The sequence below is a fragment of the Bufo gargarizans genome, chromosome 2, assembly GCF_014858855.1.
Source record: "Bufo gargarizans isolate SCDJY-AF-19 chromosome 2, ASM1485885v1, whole genome shotgun sequence".
Taxonomy (NCBI): Eukaryota; Metazoa; Chordata; class Amphibia; order Anura; family Bufonidae; genus Bufo; species Bufo gargarizans.
In genome coordinates this window covers 308,058,528-308,073,257 of record NC_058081.1, presented here as the reverse complement: position 1 = coordinate 308,073,257, position 14,730 = coordinate 308,058,528, and positions in this window count along the sequence as shown.

Genomic DNA, 14,730 nt, shown 5'->3' with positions numbered 1-14,730 from the left:
TAGTTATAACGATGAAACTCGTGAATTCCAAGAAATCGCAGCAATAACAATCATGGATTGTATACACGCCTTCCACGAATTACTCAAGCAGCCAACCATATAGGTTATGCCAAATGATAAACACTGGTGTGAACCAATAGATGACGGTTCCCCAGTGACACACTGAGTGTCCACGATGTGTGATTAAAGATGTGGTGTTAACAATACAAAATCCGCAATCAGACAAATATGCCACATCCTAAATTTTCTACTCATCCATGATGTGGACTTCCAGGGTTGTGGTCAAACATCCATACATGCGTCCTCAACAGGATACATCAGAAGCACGTATTTCTTTGTGCTTGGGCAACCTATAGATAGAAACCACAAAATAATCCAGGGGTTCACCAATGACAAAATACTACTTCCCCACTTTGAGAAATAGGTCCCACACCCTCACATACCCGTCAAGTGACGGTCATAATTGGAAGTACAGTCAAGAAGTGCAATCACCATCCAAAACACACTTGATATCAAAATCTGATGATATAGGTGAGGAATATGCAGACCTGAAAATTAATTACAAAAGCAACAACCTTGATGTGCTGAACATATGTGGAATAGCATCGCAAAGAAATGATGCATAGATTACTTACAGTGGAAGACCGCAAATCCAGTGCGCCCATTATGCTGCCGTCCTAATAGACTAACTGGTCTGATGCCTGTGTGCCATTTAAACAGGACGCCTGATTCCCGCCCTCAAGATAGCTCCACCCACCCCACAGAGCGTCCAATTAGTTGCCGCTCTGCTCGTGGTGAATGTCCGCCCTACTCCGGTATCGTGATGCATACCCAATGCGTCACGACGGAACTTCCTGTCAATGGAACGCACCTCCTTTGCGTGTCAGCCGGAACTTCCTGCCACTGGAACGCAACGGTTCTAACTGCGTATCAACTGTGTGTCCAGGTCATGTGACAGGGTCGACTGCCCACTCCCCCTTCCTATCTATGAAGCGCAACGATAATAATACATATGCAGAAGGCTTAATTTAGCCCTCCCATAGGTCATACAATGTAAGTATAGAGGGGAATAGAGGATTACATATCAGGAGTGGTCCAAATACCCTTTGATGATCTCATGATTGAAAACATAATTAATCAAAGCTTATATTGAACAAAGAGGAAGGTTGAAAGAGTACATTAAATACCATCAATAAGTATATACTCATTGCTTGGGGTGCACCTAGTACTGTGGGACTATGCCCCAACATTACCAAGATAACTAATAATGACCCCAGCAGGATTGCACTCCACAAAACAATAAAACCCTTACGTTCCAGACATAGGGCATATTTTGGGCATTAATCTGAAAAGGGCAAGAATTTATACACTTCTGTCCAGAAGTCCAGATATTAAAAAACAACAAGGAGAGGACAAATAACCCTCCCCAATATAAATGTTACATATTCGTATGCTTCTCACATCTAAGACACGGTTCAGGGGATACAATTCACTTTAAGGGGAAGCATATCAGACAAAGGACAACCAAGCCAATTTAACAGTGTACCATGGTAAGTTTATAAGAAACACCCAAAAGTGAGCCTTTCATTAAGGCTGAGAGGGGACTGGGATCGAAAGCGATAAATCCATTCGTATTCCTTTTGTAGAATTTTCCGATCCCAGTCCCCCCTCAGGGGATAAGGATACCAACTCCAAAACCGAAAATCGAAGGCATCTAGGATCACCGTCATGTGCTTCCAGCACATGAGATGTCACCGGGGTAGCCTTTTTCTTCAGGACATCATTGACATGTTCGCAGATACAGTACAGACCAAAAGTTTGGATACACTTTCCTATTCAAAGAGTTTTCTTTATTTTCATGACTATGAAAATTGTAGATTCACACTGAAGGCATCAAAATTATGAATTAACACATGTGGAATTATATACATAAGTGTGAAACAACAAAAAATATGTCATATTCTAGGTTCTTCAAAGTAGCCACCTTTTGCTTTGATTACTGCTATGCACACTCTTGGCATTCTCTTGATGAGCTTCAAGAGGTAGTCACCTGAAATGGTCTTCCAACAGTCTTGAAGGAGTTCCCAGAGATGCTTAGCACTTGTTGGCCCTTTTGCCTTCACTCTGCGGTCCAGCTCACCCCAAACCATCTTGATTGGGTTCAGGTCTGGTGACTGTGGAGGCCAGGTCATCTGGCGCAGCACCCCATCACTCTCCTTCATGGTCAAATAGCCCTTACACAGCCTGGAGGTGTGTTTGGTGTCATTGTGCTGTTGAAAAATAAATGATGGTCCAACTAAACGCAAACCGGATGGAATAGCATGGTGCTGCAAGATGCTGTGGTAGCCATGTTGGTTCAGTATGCCTTCAATTTTGAATAAATCCCCAACAGTGTCACCAGCAAAGCACCCCCACACCATCACACCTCCTACTCCATGCTTCACGGTGAGAAATAGGCATGTAGAGCATCTGTTCACCTTTTCTGCGTCGCACAAAGACACGGTGGTTGGAACCAAAGATCTCAAATTTGGACTCATTAGACCAAAGCACAGATTTCCACTGGTCTAATGTCCATTCCTTGTGTTCTTTAGACCAAACAAGTCTCTTCTGCTTGTTGCCTGTCCTTAGCAGTGGTTTCCTAGCAGATATTCTACCATGAAGGCCTGATTCACTCTTAACAGTTGTTCTAGAGATGTGTCTGCTGATAGAACTCTGTGTGGCATTGACCTGGTCTCTAATCTGAGCTGCTGTTAACCTGCGATTTCTGAGGCTGGTGACTCGGATGAACTTATCCTCCGCAGCAGAGGTGACTCTTGGTCTTCCTTTCCTGGGGCGGTCCGCATGTGAGCCAGTTTCTTTGTAGCGCTTGATGGTTTTTGTGACTGCACTTGGGGACACTTTCAAAGTTTTCCCAATTTTTCGGACTGACTGACCTTCATTTCTTAAAGTAATGATGGCCACTCGTTTTTCTTTACTTAGCTGCTTTTTTCTTACCATAATACAAATACAGTCTATTCAGTAGGACTATCAGCTGTGTATACACCTGACTTCTCCACAACGCAACTAATGGTCCCAACCCCATTTATAAGGCAAGAAATCCCACTTATTAAACCTGACTGGGCACACCTGTGAAGTGAAAACCATTTCAGGTGACTACCTCTTGAAGCTCATCAAGAGAATGCCAAGAGTGTGCAAAGCAGTAATCAAAGCAAAAGGTGGCTACTTTGAAGAACCTAGAATATGACATATTTTCAGTTGTTTCACACTTTTTTGTTATGCATATAATTCCACATGTGTTAATTCATAGTTTTGATGCCTTCAGTGTGAATCTACAATTTTCATAGTCATGAAAATAAAGAAAACTTTTTGAATGAGAAGGTGTGTCCAAACTTTTGGTCTGTACTGTACGTCTGCGTAACTCTCTGATGGTTTTCCCTATGTAATCCATCGGGCAAGGACATTTATTATTATTTATTATTAAATATCTTATAACACTTATAGATTTTAATATTTGAGGCAAACAATGTTAAGCATGATAAACAGATGATACCTCATTGCAATGATTAAAAATGACTGATAATCCGCTGTGGATAGACAGGTTAGGAGGAGGTGACTTAGATTAACAGCCTGGGGAAGCAGCCGTATGATGGATGAAGGAGAGTGAGAGCGGAGGATTCACAGCGCTCCAGAGGAAGGTGTCAGATCACTGATGCCTGGTTATAAGAGGAGAGTTTGTTGTGATGTTAGATTACTGATGTAAGGTTGTATTGGAGAAGTGATATTGCGGTGAAGGGGAGAAGAGTGATGAATTGATGGACTGTTGATATATATAGTAGATGCATTGGGGAGGGATAGTGAATTAACTATATGGATGGAAGTATTCCATAATATAATTGAAATAATAATTGATTCATGATAAAAAATAATTAATTATTAAATTGCCTGCTTGGATTTGCTTAGTCGAACAGTGCTGTTGATAACATGTATGCAAGTGTAGCAGAGCTGAGTTACTTAGCTATGTAACATATTTATGTCACAGTATACAGCAAAATATATCTAATATATAATTATATAATAGTAATAATATATATATATATATATATATATAAAATAAATAATAATAATAACATAAAATAGAAAAAAAAAATGAAAACAAGCAGGCAATTTATTAATTGTTATAATTTATCAATTATTATTTTGATTATTTATCAGCAATTATCATCCATTCACAAATGCACCTACTAAGTCTCCCCACATCCCTTCATCTCTGCCTGCTCCTTGGCTCCCCTCCATCCCTGCCCTCTCCTTGGCTTTCCTCCATCTGTGCCCCCTTCCCCCACATACACATTTAAGGCACAATAGTAATAGCATACAATTGTCACAAACCCTCAACTGCAAGAAGTATTCGGTCTCTAGGGGTTTTCAGCTTCTGACTGTAAAGAGTGACCTAATACTTCTCACAGATGAGGGTTTGTTACAATTGCGGCACAAGTCTCTCTCCTGTTCTGAAAGTTTGTTACAATGTATAGTACAGTATACAATATATATGTATATTAAATAGTACTGCTTTTGTCTACTGCCCAGTAAATAAATTACTTACTGTATCTGTTTTGTAAGTAACCCCCAAGGCTCTGTACAGAGACATATCCTTTGGTGGCTTTACCTGCATGGCACGGCTGGCGCATTTTGCTTTGTTGGGGCTTTATTTTCATGTAATTTTTATTTGAGCATTTTTTTGGTTTTCATTTTTATTCTAGGAAAACTTTTTCTTTAACTGAACAAAGTTAAATGGTGACCCCTTTCTATAAGAGTTGTTTTACTATAGGGTGATGTATGGTTTAGAGTCACTGAGAGCAGAGGTAGCTGGTCCACATTCAAGTGCGATGCGCTGCTTTTTCCTTTCAATGTACTGACACAAGTGATTCAAAAAAGTTTCATTACAAGTTTCCGCAATTACTGTACTTTCGGTCCGGACCATATAAGAAGAAATACTGTACATTTGCCAGCATTTATTATCATTTTATTGGTACCTAAATAGGATCATATCCATCGATCTTCACTGGGATTGTATATATATTTATGGATATTGATTAATTAATATCTATTTATTTTTATCTTGATACAGTTTTCCATTTATATTTTTATTTATTATTATTTGTTTTTCTCTATAAAAATCAATATATAGTTATCAAACTAATTAATTTTTTTAAATTCATTTACAAGATCAAAATGATATCAATTGATTAATCGGCATCTAGTTGGTGTACAAATATCTACTTCTACTGCATATATTTTATATATATTTTTATTCTTATTTTTAATTTTAATATGTGTTATACAATAAATGATTAGTGTTGCATGCGGAACCAGTAGGAGGAGTGCCTACCGTTTTATATATATTTATTGGCACAAGTGGTGGCATTCTGTATTGTACACTATATCGCTGCAGCTAATTACTGGCTTTTGCGATATCTCGCCATACACCTACAGTATGAGGCCACTGATTGCCCGCAGAGGTGACATTCTGTATACCGCTGCAGCTAATTACTGGCTTTTGCGATATCTCGCCATACACCTACAGTATGAGGCCACTGATTGCCCGCAGAGGTGACATTCTGTATACCGCTGCAGCTAATCACTGGGTCCAGCAATGCAGTATCTCACCATACTGTACATCTATGAGGCCATATACTGTATTGGCTACAGGTCAATGGCTGCAGCCCTGAAGATGACAAAGCAGCAAAGTGTCCATTTTAGGTATATTAAAACAAATGAAATTAATTATGGATTACTAAAAATGTCAGGTATCAAAAACAGTTCATAGTTCAGTATAATTTTTTATTTTTTTTAAATTGACCCATGGTGTTCTGGAGCTCCTTGACCTCCTGTCATACTGACCATTAACCCTTTCATTCCCTTATACTATATAGAAATAAGATGCAGAGAAGACCAGTTTGTAGCCATATTCTAGTGCTTCTGGTTTTGCATATAGAGCGATAGATTTATTGGACATATACCATATAATATAAAAATACAGATAAAAATACACACACTGTACAAGTTAAATAGGAGTGAATATAAAAATAAAAATTTGAAATAAAAAATATATTGCAAAATATTAATCCTTATTAATATTAATTAAGACAAGACGATGGTGCCATCTAAGATCTGAGATCATACTACAGTAAGTGAAGAAGTACTTGGAATAAAATCTCCAATATGTATGGAGACAGATCCATATAAGGGTCTTATATAAGAAAGGCCGGACTAGGACGAGAGGTAGGAGGAGGCCGACGTGATAGGTTTTGGTAGGAAGGGTAAGGGCAGGAGGGAGTTAATAGATGTGGAGAGGGGGTGGTTAGGAGAAAAAGGGGGTGGATTTAGGTGTTAAAAAGGAGGGAAAAGAACTTACCGGTCACGATGTCCCACTCAGTGGACAAAGTTCTGCAGCAGCTGAGGGCGGCAGCGGAGTCCAGGGGTCAGGACTGGCTGCAGGAGCAGGTAGCCAGCCTGTTGCGGGGGGGGGGGGGGGGGGCGGGTACAGCAAGCCCGCTGCCAAGTGCTATCCAGCCGCGGCAGGTACGGCCGCCGACACGCCTGAGCCCTGAAGTTACCCACAGGGGACGGCGTGCAGACTGCCTCCAGATCCTCCCGGCGTGGGAGGAATCCAACAGGTCGGCGGGACCCAGTGCAGGGCGGGGTGACCTGTGCCCCGTCTGCAGCAGCATGCGGCGTGGTGGCAGGAGCAGGAACTGCAGGCTCCCCCCTCTCAGGAAGGGGAGGGCTGCTCAACGTGGGAGAGGCAGCAGCAGCATGGGACACAAGGCTGTGCACCAGGAGAGGGGGAGGGTGCTCAGGACTCAGCAGAGTGACGGACAGCCTTCCGCTGGTCCTGCCCACAGGGAGGAAGAAGATGAATTGGGTTCGGCGCGGAGTGCATCCAGCGCGGAGGATGCTGCGATGCCGTGTTTAAGCGGGCGGATGACATCTGGAGTGGTCGTGCCGATGACATCTGGTGTGCAGCGTCAGGATTCCGGAAATTCAGCTGCGGGGTACACAGCACCCCGGCAGCCAGGTGTGACAACATTGGGAGGGTTTCTTGCGTTAGCTCAGGGTGCGGGGGAGGGGGAGGGGTTGCAAGCTGCAAGCCTGGGGGTGGTTCAGGCGTCACGGTGGGGGGTTCGGTGTCGGTGTAAATGCAGCCAGGCGGCGGAGATAACAGGCCCAGGGTGCATGATGCGGCGAGTGGGGAGGTGTACGTGTGTTTTGAGGGCCCCCTGGGAGCGCACTTGAAGCAGGAGGTCAGGGAAAGGATATGGCAGGGGGAATATGTAGATATTTTTTCACTTCTCCCCTTGGAGCGTTTTAATCTGGACTTAGGTAAAAGAAATGGGGGAAAAAAGGAAGAGGAGGAAAAACGGCGGTACCGGCTAATACCACACACTTTTGCAAATTGGCTCCAGGCGTTCGCCATATTAGCAAGTGTGATTGGGGAAAGAGCGCCGGACAGTTGTTCGCTGCTTTTTTGTTATTTGGATGCTATAGGGGAGGCTTATAGAGTTTATGGGGGTACTGAGTGGCTGAGGTATGACAAGCAGTTTCGTCAGAGGAAGGTGGTCCACCGTAGTATGCGGTGGGACCATAAAGACATAGGGTTGTGGATGAGGGTGACGGCGCCAGTAAGGCATCCCTTTTCGGGGGATGCACAGGGGGGGCTGGTCAATCAGGGTTTGCAACGGCAGCGGCTAAGGGTCTGTGCTTTCTCTTTAACTAAGGGAGTTGCAAGTTTGGGCCAAAATGTAAATTCAAACATGAGTGTTCGTCCTGCGGGGGAGGTCACGGGGCTAGCCTTTGCTTCCGGGGAGCAAAACAGAGGGGGGGTGAGGCTGGTGTGAAGGGGTCAGACGCCGGTGCGGGTGGAAGGGATGGCGTGGTATCTAGATTGATACCTGGACAGGGGAGCAGCGGAATTTTTAAGGAAAGGTTTCACGGAGGGGTTTAGTATTCCGTCTCGCCCGGGGGAACAGGTGATGATGGTTAGAAAGAATCTGCGTTCGGCTTTGGAGCATCCGGAGGTGGTATCAGACAAATTGGCTAAGGAGGTGGCATTGGGTAGAATGGATGGGCCTTTTGCGGAGTTACCGTTAGTTAATTTGCGGGTTTCCCCTTTGGGGGTGGTGCCCAAGAAGGAGCCGAACAAGTTTCGGCTCATTCATCACTTATCTTTTCCAAGGGGGGGCATCGGTCAATGAGGGTATTGATCCTGAGCTCTGTTCGGTGGTCTATACCTCCTTTGATGCGGCTGTAGGTTGGGTACGTAAATTGGGTCCGGGGGCCTTATTGGCAAAAACGGACATTGATGCGGCGTTTCGGCTGTTTCCCGTTAACCCAGATAGTTTGCATTTGCTAGGTTGTTTCTGGGATGGCGGGTATTTTGTGGATAGGTGTTTGCCAATGGGGTGCTCGGTGTCCTGTGCATACTTCAAAACATTTAGTTCTTTCCTGCAATGGGTAGTGAAGGATGTGTCGGGGTGTGCGTCGCTTACCCATTATCTTGATGATTTCCTATGCTTGGGTTCGGCAAATTTGCAGGTTTGTGCGTTATTGTTGTCCACGTTACAGTCGGTTTTTAAGTTGTTTGGGGTTCCGTTGGTGGCTGGGAAGATGGTGTGGCCCACGACGGAGTTGAGTTTTATGGGTATAGTTATTGACGCGATTCGAATGGAGTGTCGGTTGCCGAAGGATAAGGTGCAGGACTTGAGGATGGCTGTGGGGAAAGCATTGCGGGCCCCCAAAATTTGCCTGAGGGATTTGCAATCCCTGTTAGGAAAGTTACATTTTGCCTGTTGGATTATTCCGATGGGGCAGAATTTTTGTAGGAGGTTGGCGTCAGCCACGGGGGGGGGCTGGTGGTGAGTGGCCCCACATCATTTTATTCGGTTGGGTCACGAGTTGAAGGGCGATTTAGCGGTTTGGGAGGGGTTTTTGAGGGATTTTAATGATAGGGCATTAGTTATGGGTGATGCGGTGGACAGTTTTGATTTTGATTTATATTCGGACGCTGCGGGGGCGTGGGATTTGGAGTGTACTGAAATGGCCAGTGGTGTGTGGGGAAATGGCCTGAGTACTGGGTGTTGAGGGTTTGGGTTAGGAACGTGGCGCTGCTGGAGCTTTTTCCGATAGTGCTTGCGGTGGTTCAGAAATCGAAAAGTTCGTTATCATTGCGATAACCTGGGGGTGGTGCAGGCGATCAACGGTTTGACTGCTTCGTCTCCTCCAGTAGTTCAGTTATTGCAGCACTTAGTGTTATGTTGTTTAGCGCTTAACTCTTGGATTGTGGCTGTGCATGTACTGGGGGTTGACAATGGGGTGGCTGACTCTCTTTCTCATTTGCAATGGGAGCGTTTTCGGCAGCTGGCCCAGGACACGGAGGCAGATGGGCTGGTGTGTCCGGAGTCTAATGTATAGTAGTGGCCACCATCGTCTCCCCCGACACCAGGGCCAGGAAGGGGAGGCTGAGTAGTATCCACATATTCCTTATGACTTTCACCTGTAAGGCTGCACGGTGACACCACAGGAACTTCTGCCACTCTCCCACTTGTTGCTATAGGAATAACTGGCACATACTGTACCGCATTGTCCGGCTCCACGCCTCACTGCGCCGATTTGGCTGTGTGCAGAGCAGTAGTTATGATAGCAATATTATGTCGAAGCTCTCCCCCCCTCCACCCTGATGTAACAATCTGAATATACAGCTGGGACATAATATCACAATCATAACTACTGCTCTGCACACAGCCAAATCGGCAGAGTGAGACGTGGAGCCGGACACTGTGGTGCAGTATGTACCGGTAGTATATAAGTCTTTGTCTGATGTTAAGAATCGCTATAAGAATCACTATAGCACTGAGTATAGCAATGGGATGAAGTGGCTCAATCACCCATACAGACTGCTGTTCCATGCGCCATCTGGTGTTCATAAACCAAAATTGCAACCTGATTTTTCTCAATAGTCTATTTACGCGCTTCGGGTTTTCAAAGGAATTGGATATCGCTCTGCGCTCACGCGATTCTGATGGGAGCGCTAGTGATGATTCATCTGCATATACAGTCCTGATCAAAAGTTTAAGACCACTTGAAAAATGGCAAAAAATCATATTTTACATTGTTGGATCTTAACAAGGTTCCAAGTAGAGCTTCAACATGCAACAAGAAGAAATGAGAGTGAGACAAAACATTTTTTGAGCATTCAATTAATTTGCTGATCCAAATTTTAGGACCACATGCCTTTAAAAGGCCAAATCTGTGCAAAGATGTGGATTCATTGTCATTTTCTGTCAGGTAGTCACACGTTGTGATGGCAAAGGCAAAAAAACTCTCCCTTTTTGAACGTTTTTTTGTTTTTTTTTTGTTTTTTTTTTGTTTGTTTTTTTCTTCTTTTAACATCCATAAAAAACACATTGCACCAACAACAAGCAAAAATCAAATGTTAATAATTAGTAGTTTCTATTCATTTCTGTTTTCTTTCTCCCCTTTACCTTCCCTCCCCCCCATTCCCCCCTCCCTTTACCATACCCTCCCACCCCTAAAGGGAATGAAGGAGGGGGGGGCGTGGGAAAAAAAAAAAAAAAAAACACATGGCAGATGTCAACCCTGAAGTAACCAATTTTCCCACACTTGGTCGAGATTTAATGACCCTTTAGAATGATTATTCATTACACGTTCTTCTTTAATTAAATTATCTATTACTTTTCTCCACTGTCCCACCGTCGGTGGGTCCGCCTTTATCCATTTTCTGAGAATAAGGAGTCTGGCCTGAAATAGTACTTTATTCAAGACCAATCGTATTTTTTTGTTCAAATTCAAGTGTTCAGTTGCCCCTAGAATAAAAATTACTGGATCATTGGGCAACCGAACCTTCAGGAGCAAATACACGGTTTCCATTATTTCTGTCCAGTATCTATAAAGCTTGGGACATCTCCAAAAACAATGTATCAAATCTGCTCTCTCCTCCCCGCATCTTGAACACTTATCTGTTTCTCTCACTCCCATTCTTTTCAATATCCATGGAGATCGATGAAGTCTATGCACTATGTAAAATTGTGAGATCTTATGTGAACCCCTATCCGAGATTGTCGCATAATTCCTGAGGGCATCTCTCCATTTTTCTTCCGTAAAGGAATCTAGATCTTTCTCCCATTTTTTCTCAGCAAGCATTGTAATCCTTTTTCTCTTTGCCTCCATCAAAAACCTATATCTCCTTGCAGTTATTCCTCCTCCTTCTGCTTCTGCTGTAAACTTATCCAACCTATCTGATTTTTCTCTTCTATACTTGTCTTCCTGTACCACTGTCCGCAGTGCATTCCTAAGCTGGAAATATTTATACATATCACTATGGGGGATCCCAAATTCCAACACCATTTTGTTGAAGTCCTTCAGCTTATCCTCTTCAAAAATCTGATCTAAATATTTCACTCCTTTTTTCCCCCAATCTATATAATCCCTTATTGTTTCTAATTCCTTTAAATTAAGATTTTTCCATATCAGTGTATATTTCAAAAACCCTTTAATCTCCAATATCTTCTTAATTTCCCCCCATACGTATTCTATTAAATTTAATATCCTATTATCAGTATTTTTTTTCCCCAAAAAACCTGATTCCAACACCTCTAAGTGATTACATTCCTTTTTCCATCCCCATTTATTTAATTCTTGTCTACCCACCTGACTATCTAAACTACCCTTTATATTCCCGTATTGTGTTATTAAAAAATAAAAAAACAAATTAGGGACCGCTAATCCTCCCTCCTGCACTGGAAGCTGAAGGACTTCCTTCTTTATCCGAGGGATCGCACCCTTCCAAATAAATTCCCCCATTAATCTATCAAATAGTTTGAAAGTGTTCTGCGGTATTCTCGCTGGGGCATTTTGTAATACATAGAGTATCTTCGGGAGGAGGACCATTTTTATTAAATTTACTCTACCTTGTATTGACATTGGTAGTCTTTTCCATATGTGTATTTTAGTTCTTAATTCTTTTATTAAGGGAAGGACATTTAATTTTTCATATTCTTCTATATTTCCGGAGATTTGTATACCGAGGTATTTAAAATTTTCATTTTTTTTGAGAACGTGTACCCGTGTATCTCCCTGTAATTGTCCATCTCCTAATAATAACATGTGTGATTTCCCCCAGTTAATATTTAAACCAGAAGAAAAACCAAATTTATCTATTGTCTCCATCACTTTATTAAACTGATCCCCAATGTTTTGCAAAAAAAGTAAAATATCATCCGCATACATTAACACCTTTTCTTCTCCACCCACATATTGAAAACTTTCAATCTCCCTATCATTCCTTATTATATTTGCCAAAGGTTCGATTGCAATAGCAAATAAAAGGGGGGAGAGAGGGCATCCCTGCCTTGTGCCACGAGATAGGGCAAACGGCAGGGACAAGCTCCCATCCACCACCACTCTAGCCCTAGGGTTACAATATATTAACTGTATCCACCCTATAAATCCCTCCCCTATGCCAAACCTCCTTAATACTGCCCATAGATACTCCCATTCAATACAATCAAATGCCTTTTGGGCATCCAATGAAAGTATCGCTTTCTCCCCTGCATCTGATCTATTAGCTTCAATGTTGAGAAATAACCTTCTTATATTGGAGTATATTGTTCTACCTGGTATAAATCCTGTTTGGTCTTTATTTATTATTACTTTGATAACCTTTGAGAGCCTATCAGCCAAGACTTTTGCCAAAATTTTAACATCCGTGTTCAACAGGGATATGGGCCTATATGAACCAGGATCTGTTTGTTCTTTTCCTTTTTTTGGAATTAATGTAATAATTGCTTCCTTCATGGAATTCGGTAAATCGCCTAATTTTCGGGCCTCATCCAATGTTGTTTTTAGTTCTGATACCAAAACCTGAGAGAAGGTTTTGTATATTTCAAAAGGAAGTCCATCTCCTCCTGGTGCCTTCTCGAGTTTAACCTTCCCCAGAGCTAGATTTATTTCTGCCACCGTTATTTCTTTCTCCAGATATTCTCTTTGAACCTCAGATATCCTACTAAAAGCAATCTTATCTAAATATGAATCTAACTCTTGTTTTGAGTATTGCACATTGGACTTATATAACTCTAGGAAATACTCCCGGAACACATTTTTAATGCCTTCAGGTATGGTGGTTAATTTACCCGTTTTATCTCTAATTGCACCGATCCATGATTTCCCTTTTTGATTTTTCACTATATCTGCTAGTATTTTACCAACCTTTTCACCCTCCGAGGCTACCTGGATCCCTTGAAAAAGCAATTCTTTCCTACTTTTTTCTAATTGATATATCTTCAACTTTTCTTGTTCTTCCTCCCATGCTCTCTTGTTGAATGCAGTAGGGTATCTCATACATGTCATTCCTGCCTCTTGCAGTTTTTCCTCCAGTACCTTCCCGTTTTTCCTAGTACTTTTTTTCCAATAATCTACTTTTTTAAACAGTATTCCCCTCAAAAAGGCCTTAGAAGTGTCCCAAACCACCAATCTACTGGCAGAACCGTTATTTTCCATAAAAAAAGTTTTAACTCCTCAATTATACTCTCCTTATCCGAGATCAATAATAACCAATGGGGATTGAACTTGAACAACGGCAAAATATTTTTTTAATTCAAATCCAGCTCAATTACCATTGCATTATGATCTGACAGGGCCATAGGTATATACTTTATCATGATCCTGTTTTGGGACATTAAATTTTTATTTCCAAAAGTCATATCTATTCTCGACCAAGTTTGGTGTGTTTTTGAGTAACAAGAGTACATAACTTCATCAGGGTTCTGGACCCGCCATACATCTACCCAATTGAATTCATGAACTAATTTACGTAAATCTACATTTTGTGCTCCTCCCCCTCTGCCAGACATCCTATCCCTGAGTGGATCCATAACCGCATTGTAATCGCCTACCGCAATCAACATACATTCCTGTTTATTCAACATAAATCTATACAGTAGATACAAAACATCTGATTTATATGGTGGTGGAATATATATATTTGCGATTACAGTTTTAATCCCTTCTACATAACAGTGTAAGAAGAGGTATCTGCCGTAGCTGTCCGCCTCACATGCCAGACCTTCAAACTTGATTTTGTTATGGATCAAAATTGAGACCCCTCTAGAATAAGTAGTATATACCGAATGATATCCCGCCACCATCCACCTCCTCTCTAGCCATCTTACTGATCCCTTATCCAAATGTGTCTCCTGGAGGCAAATGATGGCTGGCAGAAACCTCTTCATCCACTCAAGGATAGCGTATCTTTTAACTGTCTCGCGGAGCCCTCTCACATTCAATTAAACGATCTAAACCATCTAACCGAGGTGGAGGAGCAAAAAAATAATAATAAATAAATAAATAAATAAATAAATTCCACGTCCCCCCTACCCACATCCCATATCCACCCTCCCATCTATATAGTCCCCCTTTCTGCTATCCAGCAGTCCGGGCGGCTCCTTAACTTAGCATATTGGCTCCTATCCCCTCCTCCCCCCCCAGCCTCAAAGTCCCTCTCCATCCGCCCATTCACTAACTTCCTCCGGAGTCTGAAAAAATACAACTTTACCATTGTGTTCCACCCTTAATTTTGCTGGAAAAAGTAGGCTATATTTTATACCTGCCTCCCTTAATCTTTTCTTGACCGATATGAATTCTCTTCTTTGTGCGTTG